The sequence below is a fragment of the Lygodium microphyllum genome, chromosome 3, assembly GCF_053477565.2.
Source record: "Lygodium microphyllum isolate KBCC chromosome 3, Lygodium_microphyllum_v1.1.10, whole genome shotgun sequence".
NCBI lineage: Eukaryota > Viridiplantae > Streptophyta > Polypodiopsida > Schizaeales > Lygodiaceae > Lygodium > Lygodium microphyllum.
Genome location: NC_141137.1, coordinates 176,942,222 through 176,955,448, shown reverse-complemented (window position 1 = coordinate 176,955,448; position 13,227 = coordinate 176,942,222). Strand labels below are relative to the sequence as shown.

Here is a 13,227-nt window from a genome sequence, read left to right as displayed (position 1 = left end):
CATGTCGTAAGGGAGCCTCTTGAACAATGGCTGGAATTAGTAAAGCAACAAAATTGCTTGTACACGGTTGGGGAGGTCAAGACCAGCGCGAGAAGAACATTGTTAAGTTGGAAATGCCGCTGCTGCGTGAAATTCTCAACATCTTGATCCTCAGTCATGTTAAGTTTAATAAAAATTTTGAGGTGATTAACTTGGCTGCCAACATCAATATGTTCATAGGTATCTTTCAATTGTTTCCAAATTGCGTTGGATGTAGTCAAAGTACGAATTAATTGCTTTTGGGAATCATCCATGTGTAGGAGTAATTCCAAGTGCGTGATTAAATCTCGCGCTTCCCAATCATGAACATCATCTGCAGAAGCCTGTTTGGGATTCGGGCAAACTTCAATGCCATCAACGATGTATAATAAATCCATCTTCTTCAAGACTATCTCCATGGTCATTCGCCAAGGTTGATAGTTGCGATCGGTCAATTTATCAATCTTGTAGGTGCATTATATACAACCTACAAGCACCAACCTAGTTATTCAGGTTCCTGGGCCCAGCTCATTGATACCATGTAGAAAAAGAGAAGAGAGAAATACACAATACAGACAGGCTGTTGCTTAGAGATTTTGAAATGAAGAACCCATTGATTATTCGTGAAAGGAGAAGTTATACAAAATGTCACGTGACTATTTGTCACGACATTTGCCTTACAGTGTTTGCCTCTTCGGTAGATAAACATAGTTTAATAATAACTTTTATTTATACAATTAAAAATATCTATTTTGGGTGCAATTATTTTTCGTCAGAAGAATGAAGTACGAGCTTGATTGGCAAAGGCCTCATTTATAAGAGAAGTAAAGCCCAAGCACTATGTAACTTGATCAGTAAACTTGAATGCAAGGCAATGAGTTAAAAGCATCAAGCTATAGGAGTTCATGAAGGTGTGGTTCCTTCACTGTGAGTTGGATGGAGCGGCATTTGCAAAGGCTACATGCATTCTTTTTGTTCACCACCTCTCTATATCTTCCTCTAAACCTCTTTCTTACTCACTTAAATCAAGACTACAAAGGCTTGCTTTTGTCCCTCTCCATTTGTCCTAACTGATTTCCAAACATTGATTTGATGTATCACCTTAGGTTGCTGATGGTATTTGCATGTGCGAGTCGAAGCAACATCTCATACTCTTGTTTAATAAGAAAAAGGCAACACTTTGGAGTAATGACTTGTCTTATAGAGAGTAATTAAGTAAGGAAGATAAGAGTTCCACACAATTGTGATGTTGCTTTTGGTTTACTATAAAGTTAGTTCATGTTGGAGAAGATTCCTTAGATGTTCATGATGGAGATATTCTCATGCGATAGTTTGATTTTATGTTTAAAGAAACAAAAACTATGCAACTACTTGCAGTTTTGCTCAATGTCAAAACTTATGCAATTGAGATTTGGGTTTTGATGAAAATTTTAGTATTGGAGTAGAGTTTAGTTGAAGGCTAATTTCTAGGAGTTTTTATAAGTGTTTTCAATTTTGCTTATGTACCTTTGGATAGTGTTTGAAACTTGGAGTTACCATAGCTTCTCACCCTTCCACTCTTGAACCGTCTTCACAAGACCCCGCATATTTCTCATATTTGCACACAACTCCTTCCAACATTGAGGTGAATGCCATTGAAGCAACTAGGATAAAGATTTGGTTATGATAGGTTATTGGGATTACAATGTACTTTCTCTACAAGATGTATAGTAGATACTAGAGTATTCTTTGTAGATAATTGAGCTTGGATATGGAGATCTAGAATTCATAAGGAACCTTTTAGAAACATATAGGAGGTTAGTTGAATTGTACAAGCAACATGTAAAGCTAGAAGAGGCTGCTAGAAGAATGCAAGAAGCTTACTTTCCCCTTCTAACAACCCCCTATTGACAAATTTTGCAAGCATTGTCATATTCTTAGGCATGTAGTGAAATAAGAAAAACCATATAGAAACATACCTTAACACACAATATGTGACCATACTAAGGAAATCTCCATCCCGTGGAATCCACACAAATAGTACACAAACATATATTTATTATTTCATAGTATCGAGATTTATCTAATCATTCTGTTTCTCTCAAGACCCCATTCTTTGTAACTTTTCTCAAAAAAGTTTATATGAATACCTTTACAAATTTAATTATTATTATAGCAAGCATACTAATCAAGCATTTGAAAAATATTTTTTTGATTTTTTCTTAGCAAGAATGCTTTATATGCATGTACACTACAACAAAAAGGCTCCATAGACGCGCTTGTAAATGCAATATTTGAACTGTGATAAAAAATATCGGGCGCGTTTATTACCGCGTCTGCTACCGCGTCTACAATTTCACGTCTAAAAGTGCGCTTATGGTCAGAGTTACATGCCCATGTAGAGGCGCATATAGACGCCCGTATTGACGCGCTACGTAAATATATAATCATATTTATAAAAAAGTGGATATATTCATATTGTGTATCTATACACGCGTGTATTTACACGTCTAAAAAAGCGTTTACTTTGCAAGTTTTTGACGAGAATAGATACGCATTTATCCTGCAATTTAGATGCGCAAAACAGAGGTACGAAAAAAAAACCAGAGAGCATGTGGCTTTGCAAGCCACATGCTCTCTGGTTTTTTCCCCCCCATCAACATCAAATTGTATGCTTAGGGAAAACAGAAAAAGGTTATTTCAAAGAATTTTGTACTGAAAAAAAAACAATGTATGTAGAATAGGAGATTTCATATATATATAGATGAAACGTTTTTACATGATGAGTTCTAGTGCTTGTGATGTCAAGTATGGTCATGGTCGCAAGCACTAGCTGAAAGTAATGCATATCAAAAATGAAAATTACAAGCCAAGGAGAGGCATGCATGCATGGGGCTCCTCTACATCTCCTAAGAAGAGGCATCATCATCGCTACCACCACCGCTGCTTGTGCCGCTGCCGTTGCCGCCACTGCTACTGCTAGTCCCCCCTTCACTATCCTCAATTGCAGTAGGGTTCGCCTGCACAAAGGATTAAGGTATATACATACCATTACAAACAATAAATTAGAGTTATCTATACTTTTCATGTAAAAAATAAAACATACCTCTTCTGATGGTGGAATCCTCATGGCACGATTATATTGCTCCTCCGTGATGAGTCCCTCCTCGTAGAAATGCTGCCAAGTGGACGCCCTGTTATGACCTCGATGGTAGCCTACCTCTCTAGGAGTAGGCATCCTACCAGCGATATGATACTACAAAACAATTTGAACATACAACATATTAGAACACACTACATAATGAAGTGAAACAAATTACAAAATTTAATTTTGAAAAAGAAATCAAATAATACTTACAAACTCAGTCTCCCATGACTCCCTGCCACCCGATCCATAATGCGACGATCCCATGGTTGCCGTCTGGATACGTCACGCCTCTGCATGCTGGCGACTTGTCATTTTCTCCGCTGCTCTCTTCTTGGCCTCTTTCCACTCCTTGCGGTGGCAATTGGGTGGTTGGCCATATCCAAGGCGCCCCTGCTCTTTTCTCCGCAGTGACTCCTTGGCATGCGTCATAAGGTGAGACCTCTTGTTATGAAGCACATCTCTCACCTTTGACCATCCCCAATCATCTGAGAATCGTGAATTCTCAAGATTAGGGTACCTTCTATGTACTGCCCGCAACACCTCTTGCTACAAACCATTTTTGTTTTCTATCCTAGTTAGGGATTCAATGAAAGACCTGATTAATTATGATTACATGGATGTGCATCCAACAATGGCAGAGATTGGAAGATTTGATGGCACAAGCTTAGATACTGTGAGTGTGATCATAGCAGCACAAGAGCATATAACACCATATTAGAGATTTTGGGAATTTTCCAAGTCCCACTTTGAATGAATGTATTACTTTTGTGAATGAAAGAGAGCACTATGTTTATGTTTATCTTTAAAGGGCACTTTGTATATTACAAATATGAGATCACACATCTTGAGAGCTTAAATGATGAATGTAAGCTATGTGGCTGTTACGAGATTTGGATTTCACCTCTATCTTTTCTAGCATACTAAAAAAATATGATGTTGTATGGTGGTGAAAACATCAAGGAGGCTTAACTAGTATATACCTAGGGAATTTCCAAGTTTAATGTAAGAATACAAAGGTTTGATGGAGTGGAGAGAGAATTTAGAATACAAGAGTCTTAAACATTGTATGAAAATATGTTATCATGTGGCCAAAATTTATAATTTTATGGATTTGAAGATATTATAATACAAGTTTTTTCTTTTAGATATAGCATCATTTAAAGTGACATGTATAAGTTTCATGAACTAGGACCTTAAAAGAGTCACCACTAACTAGGTGTGGTTTAATAACTTGATCTAATACCATATCGTAATAAGTTTGGATAACCTATGATGTGATGGTTCTTTTTTTGTGTAAACCAATAGACACAAGTATGTGAAATAATTGCTCATCCCATTTACATTTTTTGTATGTATATGCATGATATATAAATATATTTTATTCAAAATTTCTATCTATCTTGACAATATATGGACAAGATGGATATTGACTTTGGCTAAAATTAATTAGCTTCACACTTTGACTAGCTAAATGAATTTTCATATCATAAAATGAAGATTTATATACCAAGCTAGAAGTTTATAATTTTTCTAAGACTAAAGATTTAACCTTTGACCAATGGTTTGTGTTTCCAAAGAAATAGACATAAATTTTATTATCAATTATGACTTATTTGTTAGCTAAGACATAAGGTACAAAATTGGACTTAAACCACTTCATAAGAATTTTCAACACAATTGACTAATATTATTGAAAGAATAAAAAACGTTAAGTAGATTCTCTTATTGATATTGGTGGCGTTTAAAAACACCAAGATAACTATACAAAACACTTTAAATTTTTTATAAGCATATATTTCATAGCCATGCAATATCCCTTAATGTAAGGGATATATTTACTATGGAAGTCAAAATTAGTCCATATAGAGTCTCTATCTTGTTGCATCATGTATATTGGAAAAGTACAACTTTTGTAGATAGTTGCATTACCATTTATGAAATGTTTGTGATATCCTAACTCATGAGAAAGTTGCATTGCTTCCATATCTTTCCAAGTAGAGACTAAAGGAGTCTACTTCGACATGGATAATTGTGAGTTGTTCAATGTAAGCGATAGACGATGTGAGGCATTTTTTGAGTATGCTTGTATAGTAGATGGTTATAAAGTACAAAATAGGATTTAAACCACTTTATAAGAAATTTCAACATAATTAACTAATGTTATTGAAAGAATAAAAAACATCAAGTAGATTCTCTCATTGATTTTGATGGTGTTTAGAAACACAAAGGTAAGTACGTAAAACACTTTAAATTTCTAACAAGCATATATTTCATAGCCATACAAAGTCCTTTAATGTAAGGGATATATTTATTATGAAAGTCAAAATTACTCCATATAGAGTGAGTGCCTTCTTGTTATATCATGTATATTGAAAAAGTACAAATTTTGTAGATTTGGTATAAAACATTTAGATGCACTAACAATTATGAGATGTTTGTAATATCCTAACTCATGAGCAAGTTGCATTGTTTCCATATCTTTCAAAGTAGAGACTAAAGGAGTTTACTTCAACATGGATAATTGTGAGTTGTTCATTGTAAGTGATAGACGATGCGAGGCATTTGTTGAGTAGACTATCATAAAGTACAAAATAGGATTTAAACCACTTTATAAGAAATTTCAACACAATTAACTAATGTTATTGAAACAATAAAAAACATCAAGTAGATTCTCTCATTGATATTGCTGGTGTTTAGAAACACCAAGGTAACTACATAAAACACTTTTAATTTCTAACAATCATATATTTCATAGCCATTCAAAAGCCTTTAATGTAAGGGATATATCTATTATGAAAGTCAAAATTAGTCCATATAGAGTCAGTGCCTTCTTGTTACATTATGTATATTGAAAAAATACAAATTTTGTAGATTTTGTATAAAATGTTTAGCTGCACTACCATTTATGAAATGTTTGTGATATCCTAACTCATGAGCAAGTTGCATTGCTTCCATATCTTTCAAAGTAGAGACTAAAGGAGTCTGCTTCAACATGGATATTTGTGAGCTGTTCAATGTAAGAGACGGATGACGTGAGGCATTTGTTGAGGATATTTGTATAATAGATGGTCTCTTAAAGCAAGAAGTAATTGAAGGTTGAACATATATACCATCTTCATCAATCATGGTCTTGTGCGGTGCTGATGATGAAGATGAAATACCATCATTCTCTGCTCTAGTCCATTCATCAATGAAAACCTTGAATTGAGCATACAATTCATATCCATATTAAACTGGATCCTGTCCATATTGATTAAACTTGATGACTTCACGTGCATCATGGTATTTGCTTAAGCGAGTCAAGTATGGTAGAAGTTCTTTGATCAAGATAGAGTCTTCACAATCAATATCAAATGTTTTTGGATAAATGCAATTCTCAACAAGATTTGGACATCCTTTGTAAGGACTATCATCTATGAGAATAGTCTTGGTATACTGACAAACATCTCCATATTGATCCCATACATACTTCAGAGGCTTGAACATTGCTTCTACTCCCATCTTATCTGGCCTATATTTGATTTTTAATCATGAAGAAAGGATACTTCCTTTTTGCATGGATCTCCAAGCACTTAATAACTGCCATCACATTCTTATTGAAAGTTATTGACCAAACTCCCACTTGGAATCTTGCAAATAAGGCTTCAAGAAACTCCATACATCTTGGTCGAAGAACAAGCCATTGCTTTTCCATTTGAACCTTTGAAACCTTTTAGACTTAGCAAAGCATCGTTGTAAAAGAAGACCATTGAGATCAAGTATTACACATAATTGTGTTGCATTTCTTATCAAGGAAAAATCAATCACATCATCGTGCTCTACTGTTGTTGAATCTGTTAGATATCTAACCATAGATGTCTTAGTTGAAGTTACAAAGAAGAAAAAGAAGCACATTAGATTCGTTTACTTCCTCATCATTCTACCTAATGTTTGAGCCATAAACTGGCATAGAACACTAAAGCAATTTAACTTCACATTGACAAATACATAAATAGGTACTACTTTAAAAATGATGTCTTAAGAAAAGAGACATTTGACCATGTGGTCAAATCTAATCAAAAGTAATATCATGAGGTGAAAAAAATATATATGACGATTTCTTTGAAGTAAAATCTATTCTAATAAAGTCATTTTTCCATACCTACTTCTTATCGCTAATTATAAGTATACTTGAGATACTAACAATAGATTCTCGTAATTAGTTGCACAAATTATATTATCATTATAATATTTAACATACTTAATTTTTAAAAAGGCCTTCAAAATGGCATGTACAAAGAAGGTGTTTATTAGTCCTAATTATTAAAAGAAAATTTACACATGATACTTTTGGCCATGTGACCAAAACTATGTCACATGTAAGTGACACATGACAATTTAATTGAGATAAGTTATACTCTATTTGAATAAGTTTTCATAGTTTATTCTTAAGGACTAACCATTCTATTTTTTAACTAGTTATATCCCATAGATATTTAAACCCACGAATTGTAACACGAATTTTACCTTAATATTCCATATACATATCTCAAAAGATACATTGGAGAGAAATCTTTGTTGAAATATTTATTACTGAGGTAAAACTCCTTTCGGAGGTGCAATGAATCTTTTTTGGGGTGTGCAATATATTGTTGGCTTTCTTATCCTAAGGTACATGCATAGACATACACTAGTGATGTAGTAAAAGAGGCTATAAGAGATAAGAGATTTGACCATGTGGACAAATCTAACCAAAACTAACATGACAAGATCATAAAACACCACATATAAGAGTTTAATTGAAATAAGATTTAAAATAGAATTAAGTAAATTTTGCATAGATAGCTCAAACTTTTCATTATGACAAGTATCCTTATACACTAGATTACAATTAAATAGTTATTCTTACAAAGGATGATAAATTTTAATGAGCTCTTTAATACTGATTTGGCAAAATATTTACTTAAATAGATTTTTTAAACCAAACATGCTTGGTACCTTTTTTTTAAAATTAAAAAACTAAAGACATAGTTTCTTTAATTAATATCATCAAAGAAATAAAATATTGTGAATGCTAATGGAAGTAACTTCTCAAGAAAAAAATCAAAATTACATCAATGTTTCTTCCTTGATGAAAGGAGAAGAAACGGAGTTTAAACACCTCAAGTAGCCATTAATTTCTCTTTCATAATTAGAATTGCTATATCTTGGCTTGATTATTATATCCCCTCAGGTGGTACTTCAAGAACTTGAACTTCAGTAGGAGGAACCTCTTAGGAGTTTGAATTTTGTTTGGCACTCTCATGGACCCTCCACAATTGTGCTTCAACCTCTCTTTGCTCTTGAGTATTGTAAACCACTGTAATAGTCTTCATATGATTTACCAATGCCACCTTAGAAGCAAGTCCACTTGCATATACATCAAATACAACCTCATGAGCATCATTGAATGCTTTGATTGTAGTTTCCATAACTTTCATTTTCTTTCTCAAAACTACCTTTGCAATCCTTTGTTCTTCTTCAAGATCTTCATCATTACACTCCTTGTCCAAGCCTTCAAAGGCCAAAGTGGAAGGCTTGTTGACATTGTTTATATATCACTCAAAATTGATGAAGCTTTTCTCCATTGTCACTAATGTCAAAACCACAAAAGAATCTATAGATCCAAAAGCAAACATTCTATCCATTGGTAGGAAGTCAACACTACCAACTAGCATGCGATACTTGCAAGAAATGCTTTCAAGAGCATTTTCCAAAGCTGCCATTTGCTTTCGATCAAGAAATGATAACAACATGAATTGTTTAGGTTCACATGTCATTTGTAGTAGAGTGGATACAACCTTTCCAAACTTTATAGAGTCCCATTTCATTCCCTCAACCCCATGTGCTGCATCTAGAACAACAACCCCAATGGTAATTGGATCTCTGTAAACATTATGCATAAGATCAAAGGTTTCTACATTGCATCCAACAATATATACATGCCAAGGGAAAGTAGTGGATGATTGAAGAGGATTTTTCCTTTTTCCAATTAGGAAGTTCACAATATCTTTGGCTCCATTTGGTAGGGACCCTGCATCAACTCCACGTGTGAGCTTCTTTGATACCCAATCATTGCAAATGCCTAAAATATTTGTGTAGACTTCATCATTGATATCATAATCATCAACAAGCTCTTCCCAAGTCTTCATCACAGCGCTACTTTCTGGAACTGAAGCATTGAAAAGAGTGACTAATTCCTCCTTTAGGACCCTATCTTACTTGATTTGCTTAGCCCTTGTTTCGATGTCAATCATATCTTCCTTATCCCATTTGTTTCAAAGAAAAAGGATATGACCTTCATTGATCTCCTCTTGTAGTGTAAGGATGTCTCCATCCTTTAAACCCATAAGGCAACGAAATGCAGTAGGAGAAGGTTGCCTTCCCTTTTTTCTCGAACTCTCCTCTTGGGATATAAGTTCACCTCTAGAGTATCTCTTCATGATTTTGATCCAACTATCAAATATTTCTTGGGAGCTAACAATCATACGGCAATCTCTAGATGCACAATTTTCTCCAATGTATGCCACAAATCTCTGCAAAAAAAAAATCAAAATAGTGATCATAGAACAAAAGAAAGAGCATCACACTAAACTTCACAAAAAAATAAGGTAAGCTTATATGTGATTACCTGCCATGGTACTCTTTGAGAGCTTGTCTTAGAAAGCCCTTGTTGGGGTTTTGGTGGAGAACCAAATGTTAGCCATTGATCTCTTAATTGTTGAAGTTGCTCAACATAAGGGGCATTCTTCATAACATTATGTGATTCCATATTTGTCATTCGTGAAAGCTCAACGCACATTTCCACACGACAATCAACTAATATTCTAGCATTTCTTGTGGTGTAAAAATGCTTGGTTGCTAGACAACATGTAGTATTACTCTAAATATATATCTTTGCTGCATGAATTGAGTGAAGCCCTGATATAAACCAGTAACTATAAGTGACCAACTTATTAGCATCCACCTCATCACGATGCATGGGTCTCTTCTCATTGTTGTCTTGTACAAAAGGTATAAGATATGTTGTTGTTGCTGGGTTCATGGGATTCTTTATGAAAGATGTGGTTAGCTTCTGTACATAATCCCAACATAGTGACCTATAAGCATACAAAGGAGGTGCCTCATAACACCTATCAATGAGAATAGGAAATTGTGTTGTTGGACCAAATGGAAAGAATTTTTCAAACATGTGAAATCTTGATTCTTCCTTCTTTCGCTTCTTCTTAACTATTTCATGAAAATCGAATGTTCTTTCTACTCCCTTGACCTCAAGAGAAATTATTGGCTTTGTAGGTGTAACTTCTAACATGGAAGATAAAGTGGCATCATTCTTAGTAGTGTTAGCAGCCATACTAACAACAAGAGCTTGTGTCAAGGAACTTTGTTGAGGTGATTTTTACTTTGAGCTTATGGGACTCCATGAATTATTTTCTTCTTAAGGAGAAGGTGAAGATCTCAAGTCTATTTGTTTATCTTGGAGCTTCATTCTTTTGTTGGGGCGATCACATTTCCTTGATAGGGAAAGTAGCTCACTATTTTGAACAGCTTGGAATGCTAATATAATGTCTTCTATGCCCTTTACCTCCTCAAATAAGGTCCATCCCATTGTTTTCAAAGAGTAGTCTTCATCCTCTTTAATATGGGCAAAGTGAAATGACAAAGGATCAAGTTTGTATACTACATTTTTCCCCTTGATCTTAACAAGATTACATGGTATTCCCTCTTTCCCAGCACATCCATCTGTTATCTTCTCTATGACACCATCTTGTTGAAAAAATGCAATATCACTCTTTAAAGTGAATAAGAGAACATTGTCAACCCTTTTCCCTTAACTATCATAAACATCCACATACCATGGATACACAAAATCACCACTAACTCCATCAATGGTTTGGGTCTCCTTTTTGGATGTGCTATCTTTCTTTGCCATTGAATAGTTCTACAAAGAGAAAAAGTTGTTAGAAAAAAGTGGATTTAAAAATATTCAAAATTCACAAAACCCAAATAAATGTATAAGATTTCTAAGTTGCAAATTAAAAACACAACAACACAAGATTTTACGAAATACAAGACAAATGTACTCCAAGGGACTCTTCTATAAAATGAAATATTGAAATTTGAGATTAAGTGTGGTATGAGTTCCAACCGTAAATATGAGTGCTTATGTATCAAATCTCATGGATTATCATGGCCCTAAGTTAGTATTAATTATGTTTATCTTGCAAGAGTCATATAGTAAAAACTTTGCCATGGACTTCGGTGAGAAGATCAAATTCTATTAATAGTGAGACTTGACCATGGGCTTAACCAAATGGTCAAGTGATAATGAAATGTTGAGTGTGAATGTGGTATGAGATATAGTGAAAAATCATTGTGGTTATGTAGAAAATATCATGGATGATTTTGTCCCTAAGTTAATATTGGATTTCTTCTCCATGTAAGTTTTCTATGCAAGGATCATACTGATCTAGGAACTTTGCTAAGATTTTTGGCCATGTGGTCAAGTCCTATTTAATCAAAGAATGAGATTTAGTCCAATATGAGATCCACCTATATATCAATGTGGTTATGTAGCAATCTCACAATTCCATTTGGCCCAAAGTTAACATTTTAATTTGTGCACATGTAAGTTTCCCTTGAAAGGAGCTATATTGTAGAAACATTGTCATTGGTTTTAGCCATGGTCAAATCCTATTTAGTCATAAGACTTATCTATAAGATTAGAAACTTTGCCATGGTTTTTTACCATAGGGTTTTCAAAGGCTAGTTAAAGAGAGGATGGTGTTTATTGTGATATGAGATTCACATATAAACAAATATAGCTATGTAGCAAATCCCATAGATATCAATATAAAATAAAGTGAAAAACACTTGAAAGGTGGAGATTTGACCCTCATGGCAAAACCTACAAGATAAGACAATTTCTATAAACTGGTTTTAACCATATGGCCAAATCTAGTTTCATAACCATATGAAGAAAGTGATTCATTTGTTGTAACATGCTATGAAATTGGATTTGACTATATAGCCAAATATTGTTTTATAGTGGAATGAAAAAGTGGTCTCATGGTTTGCAAGATTTATGAGATTAGATTTGATCATATGGTTGAAGAAAACAAGAATGGGGGATTCTTGGATGCTAGCATTGATAACAAAATGAAAGATTTGACCATATGGCCAATTTTTATTTTGTAGCGGAATGGCAAAAGTGGCTAATTTGTGGCAAAATGATATGATATTTATAGGAAGTTATGAAAAATTAAAATAAAAGAAATGGTTTATGGAAACAAAGTGGTTTGTTTGTTGCACAATAAGTTTTGACCACATGCTGAAACTTCCTATAAATATAGTAGGTAATCAAGGAGTTTCAAGTAGAACATGGTCTTGCTTTTTCTGGAGATAATATAGAAGATGTTTTTCTTAGAACATTTTTCCATACAACCAAATCTAGCATACCCAAAATTTGTGTGATTGAACCCACCATAGATTTAGTCTTAATTTTTTAGGATCAAACTCCAAAAAAGTGGTTTGTTTGTTGCAAGACAAGATTTGACCACATGGCCAAATTATAGAAAGTAAGGAATTCTAAGTAGAATTTAGCCTTTCCTTTTGGAAATAACCAAGGGTTTATAATATAAAAAAGCATTTGACCAAATGGAAAAATGTCATTCTTGTAGTAAAATGAACAAAGTGCTTGATTGGTTGCAAGATATTGTGATACTACAAGAGTCCTTATTTTGGCCAAGAGATAGCTCAAGGAGAAGATTTAGCCACATGGCAAAATCTCACAGTATATTGGAAAAAAGAACATAAATTACTTCTTATATTATAAGAAAAGATTTGACCTCATGACCAAATCTCAGATTGTATTGAATAAAATAACAAAAAGTACTTCTGATATTGCAAGAATTTTTTTGACAATATGGTCTAATCTATAAATTAATGAAAGATCATGATATGTGTTGTTAGAAGATCAAATTACATCCTATGGAAAAATCATATTGAGTATTTGTAAGTATTGTATAGCCATATGCTTATTGCAAAATTATAAAGAGTATAAC

General features: G+C 33.8%; 1 pseudogene; it reads right to left on the bottom strand.

Moving 5' to 3' along the window:
• Positions 1-8,277: 8,277 nt before the first annotated feature.
• Positions 8,278-9,651, bottom strand: LOC148039244 (uncharacterized; annotated as a pseudogene).
• Between the last annotated feature and the right edge of the window lie 3,576 nt (positions 9,652-13,227).